The sequence below is a fragment of the Oxyura jamaicensis genome, chromosome 12, assembly GCF_011077185.1.
Source record: "Oxyura jamaicensis isolate SHBP4307 breed ruddy duck chromosome 12, BPBGC_Ojam_1.0, whole genome shotgun sequence".
In the NCBI taxonomy this organism is placed as follows: domain Eukaryota; kingdom Metazoa; phylum Chordata; class Aves; order Anseriformes; family Anatidae; genus Oxyura; species Oxyura jamaicensis.
Window position 1 is genome coordinate 8,441,703 of NC_048904.1, and position 12,084 is coordinate 8,453,786.

The 12,084-nt window shown below is 46.6% G+C and overlaps 1 protein-coding gene across 2 annotated transcripts in view; it reads left to right on the top strand.

Annotated features, from left to right (window-relative positions):
- LOC118173484 (high mobility group protein HMGI-C-like) overlaps nt 1-12,084 on the top strand; it is a 62,971-nt gene that overhangs the window by 15,843 nt on the left and 35,044 nt on the right. The window contains exon 1 of one of the 2 annotated variants that reach the window (XM_035338054.1): nt 4,881-4,979. The exons of the other annotated variant lie outside the window; for it this stretch is intronic. The gene's annotated coding sequence lies outside the window, so the exon portion shown is untranslated. Of the gene's footprint in view, nt 1-4,880; nt 4,980-12,084 lie in introns of those variants that run through there. 2 annotated transcript variants of the gene reach the window in all.

The window sequence follows — 12,084 nt, forward strand, 5'->3', positions numbered from 1 at the left end:
GTTCTCATACTGTGCACATCACCGTGATATATGTGCACCGAGTGTTAGTATCTGGGAGATAGCAGATAAAGCCTTCAGGTACTTTGATCTACTAGGCAAGTGTTAGAAGTAGGAATGAAGTTTCCTCTTTAAAAATGGAGATGCTGAGGTATTTACAGCCCTCTGCTTTCCACCCCCCAGCATGTTGTAAACGTGGGGAGCGTGTGACATGAAAACTTGCACCGCTGCATGAAGAAAGCCACCCTTAGTGCAGAACGGAGCTTTTGGAAGGGAAGGACATGAAACACAAGGGCTTAGGAGAAGGTGTGCTGTGGTCAGCCGAGAGGGCAAGCATTATTGCTAGAGCCCACATAGGAGGTCCTTAAATTGCAGAACTAGAAAACAGAGTTTAAGAGGTCATTTATTCCTTTCCCTCTGCTCCCCAAGGCAGGATCTTTAATACCCAAACCATTTTTGACAGATGACTGTTTAGCCCGTTGAGAAAAATTCAAGTGATGGAAACTTCACAACTTCCCAAGGCAATCTGTTCCAGTGCTGATCTGTCCTAACCATTATTCACATTTAATTTGTGTAGGACACAGAGGCTGACACAGCTCCTGTACTAAAAGAAAGGGAATTTCAGAAAAAAATGGGATCTTTACTTTCAGTGGGTTGGTTCTGTGCTGTGAAAGGTGGTTCCTTCCCAGCACACAGTGCTTTGTGACCAGAGTTGGGTAGATGCAAAATCACCATTTCCAGAGCTGCTTTCCAGCCCGAGGACCCAGGAACTCACCTCTCCTTAGGATGCGAGACTGCAGCATGGCTGCCAGCACATTCCTTGTTCTCCAGAAAATTTTGTATGATTAGTACTTGAGAATTTCATGTCTTTTCTGGGATTTCTGGACATGTGCAGTAGATAAACAAACATGAGACCTACAGAAGGGTGGGACAGCAGCATGTGAAGAGCAGCTGTGGGGCTATTTAGCACCCACCTGTGATGTATGCAGGGAAGAAGGAAGAACAGAGGGGAGGGAATAGAATAATATGTGAGGTCTGAGGGATATTAAAAACCTTCACTTAAAGAAGAGAGGCAAAGCCACATAGAAAGAGACTTAGAGTACCGGTAGCTGTATGCTGTTGTCAGAGTGAAAATGCAGGCACTCGTGTACAATTTGTGTCTGTGTCAGTTCCCCTCTGCAGACGGACTGCTACGTGGACTGAAGTGCTGATGTGGTGAGCTGTCACGCAGGGCATGTTTCAACCATGAGTTGTAATTCATGCTATATTTGTGTAGGATTCTCAAAAAGCGGTCCAACATGGGTCTTCTGGACCAGCAGCTGATAGCTTGTTCTGCAGGGCAGGGGCTGTCTCTTTGTGCCACTCCCGATCAGCACCCTGCACTGCCACTGAACAAACCCTAAGAGCAATGACACGTTTTTCTTTAGTGAAATCAGTTCAGAGAGAAAACCTGTGCACCTCGGAGGGTGTCCTGCTAGAGACCACCCCCACAATTGAAGCTGAGGGGTGGTGAGAGTTACTGGCACAGCTTGGATGGAAAAATAACACAGCATGGCCTTGCTCTTGTTATGATAGTTTGGTGTCTCAAAGAAGCGTCTCTGGTAGACAAAGGGCAGCTGGATTTATTCTCATTTTGGACTAGAGAAAATATCCAGTCTTGTTTAGCAAGCCCTTACAGGAGATTTGGAACCTGAAGGAGACAAAGCCACTGAAGACCCTGGTTGCATGTGCACGCTAATGATTTTTCTAGGTGCATGCAGGGTGGCTGAGGTGCTCCCCATATACCTGTTGTGCGTAGCATATGTCCCAAAATATCCTTTCTTAGATGGCCTGAGAGCTCTCCCCAGCCCATACCTTTGTTTCTCTTGCTGGAGAACAGTGTGTGTGGACATCCACACCTTCTGTCCCTCTCATAGCCTGTGCAAGGTGGATACTGCATGGCGAGCAGCTCGGAGCTGTGACAGCACCCTCTGTGACAGGTAGCCTGTTTTGTATTGCTTTCCTGGTGTCTTGGACTAACAAGCCATTCTCAGCCCTCAGAACTCTACTGTCAAAATTTTAACCGATGACTGTTAAATTTTACTGTTGCGTTTGGTTTGGATCTGCCTCAAATTAAATCTGCCCTCAGCGGCTCTTCGCAATGCCATCTGCCGGCAGGGATCCGGGCAGCCAGGAGCTCTACCTTAGCCGACCTCGGGATCGGGCAGCTTTCCCTGAGCTCTTTGTGGCTGAAGCAGATAAGATCTTCCCTCCGCTCTCATTCTGGCAGGTATTTCAGTGCATCAGTAATATTTTAATTAAGGTGGCCAAGTGGAGTAAATCTAATAGATACCTGTAGGCTATACGTATACTTCAGATCTGAGCACTTTTTTAGGTATGAAAGTGTTAACTGCACATGGTTTCATACTTGTGTGGAAAAAGAACGACACCCTTTTCTTTATCAGCCATTTCGGTGCTGTCTTTTTTAATCATTTCAGGCTTTGAACTCCTGCTCTGAAAGAGAGTCTCTGTCTCTTCATCTTCAGCAGCTGCCAGGTCTGGAGGCCTAATCAATGCAGGTTATTGATAGCAAATCAATTAATGCATACAAAGGATCAAAATTAAGGAGCTTTCACTAAATTAATAAGCGATTCCAAGTCTTTTAACAGAGTGCCTCAGATAAGGGTAGCTTAGTCTTCTGGGACAGCAGCCTCCAGTCCTGTGTTTCCAAAGACAATCAGCTGGAGAGAGAGCTCTGCTTTTACTTCTTTTGCCATTTAAATAACCTGGTTTTCTCAATAGGAAGTGCTTAAAACCTGAGTCTGGAAAGGCTGCGAGGAAGCAGGTCCGAACTGAAAAGAGCAGATTTATCTGCATAAGGATGTCATGGCCTTGCTCAGCCGAGTCAGGGAGGGCTGGTTATTTCAAAAGCCAGATTTATATAAGATACCAGCCAATGCCAGAGTCAAGGCTTGCTTCAATAGCAGCTATATCTAAAATTGGACTAGAGATGTACTCGGAAGCAACTAGATGCTGGAGAGCCTGGAATAACTCGGAGCTCCTACCAGAGCCAGCCCTTCTGCCTTATGGTCTACCCTCCTGGGGGTAGTGCACTGGGCTCAGTACTAACTTCTTGCAGTTAGCTTCCCTGCCCTGAGCCCTGCCAGAAAGTGCCAGACAATGCTCCTAGTACAGCCAGCACCCCTGCCCTGCTGCCGTCAGCCTCTCCTGAGGGGCTGGGTTACTCGAGCTCCCAGGCAGCTGCTGCAGTTTTTCCAGCTTCCCTCCTGCTTTGACCAAGGGAGAATCACCAACAGCGCCACGCAGGAAAAGAGAACATCTCTGGCAGTTTCTCTTCATGTAGTGCTGCCTGCCATCTCCTTCTATTTTCCTGCTTAGTAAGAAGGGCCATTCTTTGAAATGCCAGGAACTCTCCTGCTGTGACAGTAATTAACAGGGATGGAGATGGAGCTGGGAAGTAGATGACAGGAGTACAAATACAGCGTGTAGCCCATTGAAGATGAAGAATGGTTTGGGTCCCTCCATGAGTCCCTCTCGCAGAGCTGTGGAGATGCTGTCTCCCTCTGTGCCTAATGGTGTGGTGTCGGGTCCAGGTCCCAACGGTGCTTGGTGCAGGCTGCACGGGTCTGGGCACTGTCCCTGGGTGCTGTGTGGGTGAGCAAGGACCGCCGTGGGCTGAGCAGCAGAGGCGAGAGTGGTCTGCTGGCACCTGCCAAGGGACCACGAGAAGGGGTCTGGTGGCCTGGCCTTGTTGGCATGCTTGATCTCCTGATGCCAGGGTGAACTCTGAGCCAGATTCCTGTAAGTTTTTTGCTGTAAGCTTACTTGCAAGCCATTTTGTGCTAAAGAATAATATTTTTATATGCTGTGTGAATGATTCCTTGTGGCTGAAATGGCTGCAGCTTCCAAAGCTAGAAAATTATGCCAGAGGTGCTAATATTCAGATGAATATACTGAGATTTACAAATGTAGCTCTTGTCACTGCTGATAGCAGAATTGTATCTGAATTCCAGGCTTACTGGGTCAAACTTCACGTAATCAAAGGATTGTCTTCTTTCTGCTGTAGTTTCTACTGATCTCTGCCTGGCTCTCTATCGCAGTCCATTGCCTGTTCTATTGCTGGCACTGAAATGCAGTCTGTTATCTTCATCTGCCTGCCTTTGGACTTGAAACGGCAACACAGCTGATGTTTGTTGATCTAATCCACTGGCGATGATCTGCTCTTGCCAAAGAGTTATGAAGCTGGACACATGGCATTGTGGCCAGTGGACGTTACAGATGGCATTGCAGGCCAAAGTGTGGGTCACATCTGAGAGAAGGACGAGGTGAATTCATCACCCCGGACTGGAGCGATGAGCTGTAACACTGCAAGTTAGCAAAGTGGTTCTCTGAGGGTGCAGTGCTGCTGGTCTCTGCTTCTGTGCCTGTTGGGAACTGCTATACTGCATCTTGCTTACTTCAGGCAGGATTTGCGGCCCTTAGATGTGCTCTGCTTTGCCTTTCTTCCACCACTTTCAGTTCCCTCCTACAAATGCCTGCTCTGACTGCAGTTCTCTGCAGCCACATGTCTCAGTAACTGCTTAACCTAGAAATCCATTGCTAAAAAGATCTGACACCATAACACCCTGGAAAAGACTCCTCTCTCCTCCCTCCCCCTACTCTGCTCCTTCTCTTTTCTTTTCCCAGGATATATGAAAAGCTGTAACTACCAAATCAAAATCTATTTGATTTTTGTACTCCCTTGATAACTGGGCAGCTGATCTCTATCACCTGGCTAAGGCTTATCTGCTGCCTCCAGCCTCCCTGCTGCAGCAATTGGTTCCTGCGGGGACAGCGCTGGGTTATAAAGTGAGACTGATATCACGGTCAGGGCCCTTTGCTTTCTGACTGTGACCATTGTTGCAGAGATGTTCCTGAGCAAGCGGCTTTTTCTGGGAAGACTAGAAGGAAGAACTGGGCCTCTGGGATTTAGAGGTTCAAAGGTATATTTTTAATCTTGATCTTTTTTTCCCATTTAAGTTGTGAAGTGATGCTAGGGAACATACAGGGTCAACAGCATGAGCTAGAGCCAAGGTAATGGGTTGGTGGTTTTGCATTAGCTCTTAAACTTCCCAGGTGAGAGCCTGTTCTGAAAACAGTTTTTGTGGAAGGAAAAATGACAGCTGCTGTACTTAAGTATAATTCTGTCCATTTTTAACTCTAATTGTATTTTTTCTGTAACTCGTGGATGAGGTTAGCAGGGTGGTGAAGAGGCTATAGATCCTTACCTGCACAGCTGGATTCAGGCAGCTCACCCCCAGCCATGTCAAACTAGTAGGATGTGGGAATGAGAGCGATCCCATCCCTTCTGGCTAAATCATGTCCTAATTGTAGTAATTCGGTTGTCTGGAGCCACTGGTAAGGCTGCACCCAGGTAAGCGTCTTTTAATACCCAAGATGGGAGATGAGGAATCAGAGTCCACCACAACTGCACACATGCAGCTTTTTGGCAGTTTGGTTAAAGATCTTTTGGCAGTACAGCTGCAAGAGCATTTTGCTGCCCCAAGGACAAGGGTGCTGCAGGGCAGCCCTTGCAATGTGTGGCACAAGAAACAAGCTGGGCTAGCTGAGGTGGGGCAGCTGATAAGCCTCAGCCAAGCCCCAGAGATGAGCTGCACGGAGTATGAAAATGAAAGCATGAGGTAGTAAATATAGCTGCTTCGGAGAAGGGCCTTCCCTCTACACACTCCTTCCCAGGAGAAGCCACTCAGGGTTTATAGGGCCCCAAGAGAAAACAGAGCGGGTCCGCTGCCTGCCGGCTCTCCTGTATGGCTGCAGCTCTGCTGAAGCATAAAGCCATCCCTCCACCCCTTGTTCTGCAATGCTGTCTTTAACGCTAGCACAGCCAAGCTGGCAGTGTGTGTTAGTGGGGCTGTGCTCAGGGAGGAATCTCAGGTGGAGGCTTAACTCCTCTCTTTTCAGTTTTGCCTTCTTTAGGCCTGTTCTAATTGCAATACTGTCACCCATTCCTACCAATACCCTGGAGCAGCAATGGCCAGGCACTGGTTAGCTGGGTCCATTTAGTGGCATCTGCGTTATGCGACTCCTCTCTTTGTGAGGTTGGTCTGCCATGGGCACACCCCTAAATGCTTAGGTCACAAAGCTCATTTTTGAAGCTATTTTGAATATATATAATAACTAATAGAAACAAAATGGTGTAAGAACTAGCACGTTGAGTATTCCCAGACTGGCTGCTTGGTGTATCAGGGTGTTCACCCTGATGTGAACATACTCAGCTGAGTTATGAGCCCTTCAGCCAGGCTGAGAAATACTGCTTTGGCATTGCTCCCAAGCACTCACATTGACCACTGAGATAAATGTAGGATTTCTTTGCTTTCAAGTGAGCAAAACTGTTCCGGTTAGTGGTCTTTGTTTGCAACAGCCTACAGCAAGCCAAAGTCCTAATGCACTGTAGGATGCCATAGCTTGGCTCCGATGCAGCACTCGGACACCCGACAGCATCAGCTGGATGCGCCTGAAACGCTGCCCGCTGCTGAGCGTGTTACCGTGCCTCTTTGCACCTGGCAGCCGGACGCGGAGCCCTTGTGGCCATGGTTTGGTAAAGGCTGGCAGTGTTATGGGATGAAATGAATTCAGGTGTAGGTGTTTGAAGCAGTACTGTATTCAGGGGAAAAAAAAACAAACACAAACACACACCAAAAAAACACACCTTTGTAGGCAGTGGTTGTCCATAGTCTGGGTGGGTTATTTTATACTCTAAGGCTGTAATACTACGAGTGGTCAGATACCAGAGCTCAGCTGCAGGCAGTGCATGGCCATGGGCAGTTATCCTCACTGAGCAGTGAAGTGCCATTGTTCGAACCACCAGAATGAAAAGCAACTACCTTCTCACTGAGTGAAGGTAAAATGTTCTGTTCTGCATTAGAGTTGAACTAAAAGAGTGTGTATAACGTGTTACCTCAGCCGAACGGACATATGCTAGCTTGCTAGCCAAGGAAACTGCACTGTTTGCAAGCACACAGCCGTGCCCTGCTTGAACCAAAGCGGTTTGAGCACAACTGCATAAAACTCAAGTCAAACTCAAAAGGCTTTTAAAATGTGGATGCTTGTATTTATTTGCATCTATCAGACCTTAACAATTAAAATAAATAAAAGTGGTGATAGAATCACTCTTCTCTGTGTGAATATTTCATAGTGACTGAGAGGAGCAAGAGAACAAGCACTCTTTTATGACTTTGACACAAGGAATTCCCTGTCATAAATCTTGCTTTTCTGTGCAGTAATGCTTCTTAAAATACCACTTTCCTTCTCTTCCCACTCCTAGCAGAAACAATATTCCTTTATTCCTTGTAGAATACATGCACACAATTTTTCTTGCAAAGTGTGCAATCTCTCCTTCCCCTTACTAAATTGAAATTTAAAATTTCAGCTTGGCTTCCCAGAAAAGATGGTGATGCTCAGCATAAGACAGTTTATTCCATCTGATGGCTTATTATCATTATTCACGTCACTTTTTTTCTTTATGTGAAAGCAGTTGTTAAAGGAACCAGTACACACTTACCATCAGTTAGCAAGAAAATTTGAGTCTCTTCTTGAGCGTCTTTGGCCACACAGGCTTTGCTAAACTCATTCTGGGGCTGTGTTTAGAAGAACTGGACATGTCATTGGTTTTGGATACTAACCAAAATGTATTTAGATACAGCCTGAATGGATGCAAGAACTGTCAAGTATGTGTGCTCAGAACTGTGCAGGGACATCCAGCTGAAGAGGAAAAGACTGGGATGGGGATAAAAGATCTGTAGTGTGACCCAGTCAGTGGTGGGTGCACAGCTGCAGCTCCTGACAGAAATATAGGGGAGCTAAAGCCTGGGAAAGGTGACACCCTGCTTCTTATCCAGATGAAAACATTCAGGACACTACTGTTTTCTTTTCATGCTGTCTGTGTGTTCTTTCCTGCCTCCTTCAGTAGGATGAAATGCTCGGATAGTTTCCTAGATAGAGGCTTACTCTGTGTGTCTGCGTGCGCATGTGTGTAAATGCATTATCAGTGCATGAACACTTCTAGTGTTCAAGAAATAAAACAAAATTTTTAAAATGTTACTCAGGTAGCAATGATGGATTCTGGATTGCATGAATGAAGCTCAGTAGAGCCTGCTGCAGCATAACCTTCCCCTCGGCAGGGGGGAAAGCTGAGCAATGAAGATGAGGTGACTTGCCCGAGACAATGTGAGGCTGAGTTAGGAACAGAAATCAGGTTTGTACTTAAGTCTGGCTTTCTGACAAGGTCACCTGTCTTTCATCAATGAACTGGAAATGTGTGAGCTGTGCCTTTGTCTTTAGGAAGAAGAGATTTAATCCAAGTGGGTCATTTCAGTTTGGTCTGAAAGGCTCAGTGGCAGGTGAGAACTTTATGCTTCCCATCATCCAGCTCTTAATTGCAGTTGTTGTTGTTGTTGTTAGTTTGATGCTGCATTCTGAATCTCAATGGCATGGTGACAGCAAGACCATATAAATATTGCTCTGCTGCTGTCTGGTACCAAATTTGTTTTTCAGGATGGGCCCATCACAATGTGAACTGCTGAGCCTGACAAAGTGTCAGGGCTTGACTGCAAGTGCTTGGGGACGTGGCATAGCCAGAGGTGTGTCATGCCAGGACTCTTGCTGCGTGCAAAATGGGTGGCTTTGGGCATGTGTGGCTACTGCCCTGTTCTTTCAAGGAGACAGGAGGTCACGTCCCCTTTCCTTCCCTCCCCACAAGTGAAAGGAGGGTTGAAATGCAGGTCCAGGTCTGCAGTACAGCCTGTCTTGCTGGCTCAGGTCCTCTCTGACAGAAAGGTATAATGAGGAAGAGCAGAAGGCAAGAACACTTCATTGATGATTTGGGGAAAGGAGAAGTAAGGGAGAAGGAAACAAGCTGTTCTTACAGCTACAGGGTCTGTGCAGGTACCGCCACTGCCTAATGCGAGCAGTTGCTTTGGATGCGTTTGCCGCCTTAAACTCCCTGTGAAAACAGGAGTGATCCAAACAGCAGCAGTCTCTGTGCCTAAGAAATGCTGAGTTCTTTTTGATCCTGCAGCCTTTGTCTTCTCTGTTCCTCATATGCTCTGTGTTGCTCAGCAGGACAGCTTTTCTGGTCAGTAAAAAATGGGGTGCTCCTTGCTAGCACTGCTTTTGAGCGCAGGGCTGCTGAAGCTAGGTGCCCCACCAGTGGCTGTGTCCCAGGCTAGCTGCTCAGGGTCCCTCGGTGTTCCTAATCTAGAGCATCCCACAGTGAGACAGGGCTAATCTCCACATAAAACAGGTTTTAGGGTTGAGGCAGCTCGTTAAGGGAGCCTGAAGCAGCAGCAGGGGCCCTGACTCCCTGCCCTGCCCCAGCAGAAGCTGGTGAAATGTGCAGTGGCTTCAGGAGAGCTGGCCTGGCCTCAAGGACTGCCAGGACGCTGCTGTAGCCTGAGGCGTACAGCTACAAAGGAAGGGGGAGAAAAGCTGTGATAGAGTGAACGGGAGGTAAAAGGGTAGGAATAGGGATTGAATCCAGCTCCTTCTTCTACAGGGGAAAAATTAACATTTCTTTTAAGCCAACGAGATGGCAGAGCGTGGCTGCACAGAGATAAGTGTGTACAGCAGCTGCCCAGTGGGATTGTACAGGCTGTCAGTGCTTAGCATGCGGCACAGAACAGCCTCGGAGCCAACTCTTCTCAGCGAGATGTCCCGGGGTGCATAATGCCCGGCAGGTGGGGGGGTGCAGGTGCTGAGGCCTACAGGAAGCGGCTTCTCCACTCCGGCCTGATGAGCGCCTGGATGAAAGAAGAGGTGAAGCAAGCGTGTGTGAAGGACACGTAGCTCGTACCACTGCTGCCTGGTGAGGTGAGAAGGAGTTTAATGAGGACACCCTGACCACCGTGTGTGGCTGTGCTGCCTGCACAGGCAGGCCGGTGCAGTCGGGGTGGCCGCTGTGAGTATGATGGGGCCAGTCTCTGAGGAGGAGAAAGAAGCACGTGGTGTGCAGTGGTGAAGTCAGCTTAAGTATTCCTGCCTTATTCCTGGCCATGTCTCACGTTGCCACACAGCCAGCTGGGATGCTGGCATGGTCTGGCTTAAAACAATGCTTTTTTTTTTTTTTGGGGGGGGGGGGGGCCAAGAGCAGAGTTATCCTGTGTTCTCTGTAACATCTAGAAACTGGGCTTTTGTCTTGGTGTGCCTGAGGTGGTTGTTCAGCAAGGAGCTGGCACAGACCACTTTGAGTACATCTCCAGGAATGGCCAAGAATTTATCATGGAAGCTTTCAGGAGAAAGATGTTTAATACTGAGCTGTACTTTAAACCTGTTTTATCGCTACTAGCTTGCTGTGTAAGGAAATTACAAGATGAGGAACTACCTGTTCAAAGTAAAATAAGAATATTTTGCATGTGCTCTTTTATACAGAACTGCAGGGCAATATTGACAATATGAAGTTAGTCTGGGCGGAGGAAATGAACCATCAAATCTCTGCAGAGAGAATGAGGACTGTAATGCTTGCTGCTGAGAGCAGTACAAGATCCCTCTTGAATATCAGTGGAAAATTATGAGATATTTTCACAGGATGGATATGCAAGACAAAATAGATACATGGTTCACAGTGAAACATTGGCAGGACTACCTTGGAATAAGGAAATCATCTTCATATCTTCTGGGATTCTCCTAAATTAAATGGCTGATATTTTAGAAAATTGACATGAGTTATTTCAGGGATGTATCCCCCAAGTTCTTATTACCATGCTGTTAGGAGAATGTCCTGATTTTCTGCAATTAAACAAAGATAGGTAACTGTTTAACATTCTGTGACTGCAGCCAGTAGCTGTATTAAATTACTGTGTGTGCAGAGACAGATAGCATCCATAGGAATGGAGTTGGCCGAAGTGAGATAACAAGGAGGAATGGAGTGGCTTACTACCTCTGCTAGATTAGCAGCCAAAATATTTGAGGAAGGAAAAGACCAAATGGCATCTTTTTTGCTTTAATATTTATAATTGTAGTACTCTTTCTTGGCATCTATTCCATCTCAACACTTTTGTCTCTTCTTTCAAATTCTCTTTATGTGTAAAAATGCCTTGTATAGTCAACAACTCCACTGCTCTTTAAAGACAGGTACCATGTAAAAGGGACTTGTTAGCGTGTTCTCCTGGTGCAGTTGTTAATGCTGAAAATGTGGAATTGTGTTTCTGGAGGTAACAGGCAGTCTGGATATTTCCCTGAGCCGATTGCTCCTCCTGAGTCGATGTTCATTGCCTCTCTGCATAGCTAAAAACAGATCCTAGCAGAACTTAGTAGTGTTCTTCCAGTGTTGGTCTGCCTGCATACATGATCACCAATAATCAGCTGCACAGTAGCAGCTTGTTTTCTGCTATCTGGCTTGTTGGAGATGATATATGAAGTATAAAGAATACTGTGAGATGTTTTTCTTAAGCTACGTTAAGCCCACTGTGCTGACAGCAGCAAAACAACTTGTTTTGACAGGGAGTTGAGCTCATGTGACACATAAGCTAAATGCAGGAAAGATGAGGATCTCTATCAGACCCTGGTGATTTTTTCTTTTGTGGGTCATTTTAAAAAGCCTTTCCCCAGTGCTTTCCTAGCCTCCCAGCACTTATTTTCTGAGCTGTCACCTTCTCCACAATGTGAAAGACACTTTTTTTTCCCCCCGTTGGTCTTTATAGCTTGCAGCGCAATTCAAAGGCTCAAGATTTATTTTAAGATTTATGGATCATTACAATATTGGTAGTGTTGCATCTTTATGTGGTGGTGATATGTCACCATGAGTTGTGGCTTCCAAGGAAACTGATGCAGTTCGACAGCAGGAAGACAGTGTCGTGTCTCATGACATGGTTCTTCTGCACCACGGGGCACGTATGAGGAGTTAGGACCCCAACACAGATGGCGTAAGCCTGTAATCACTCTGTCTTCTCTGAGGCAAGCACGGGGAACTCAAATCATCTTCAGGGCATGGATCAGATGGATTTTTTTTTTTTCTGTAACCATCAAGGGGCAATTGCTACCCCAACAGGTCATCGAGCCAGCTCACTCTGCCACAGTCTGAAAGATAGATTG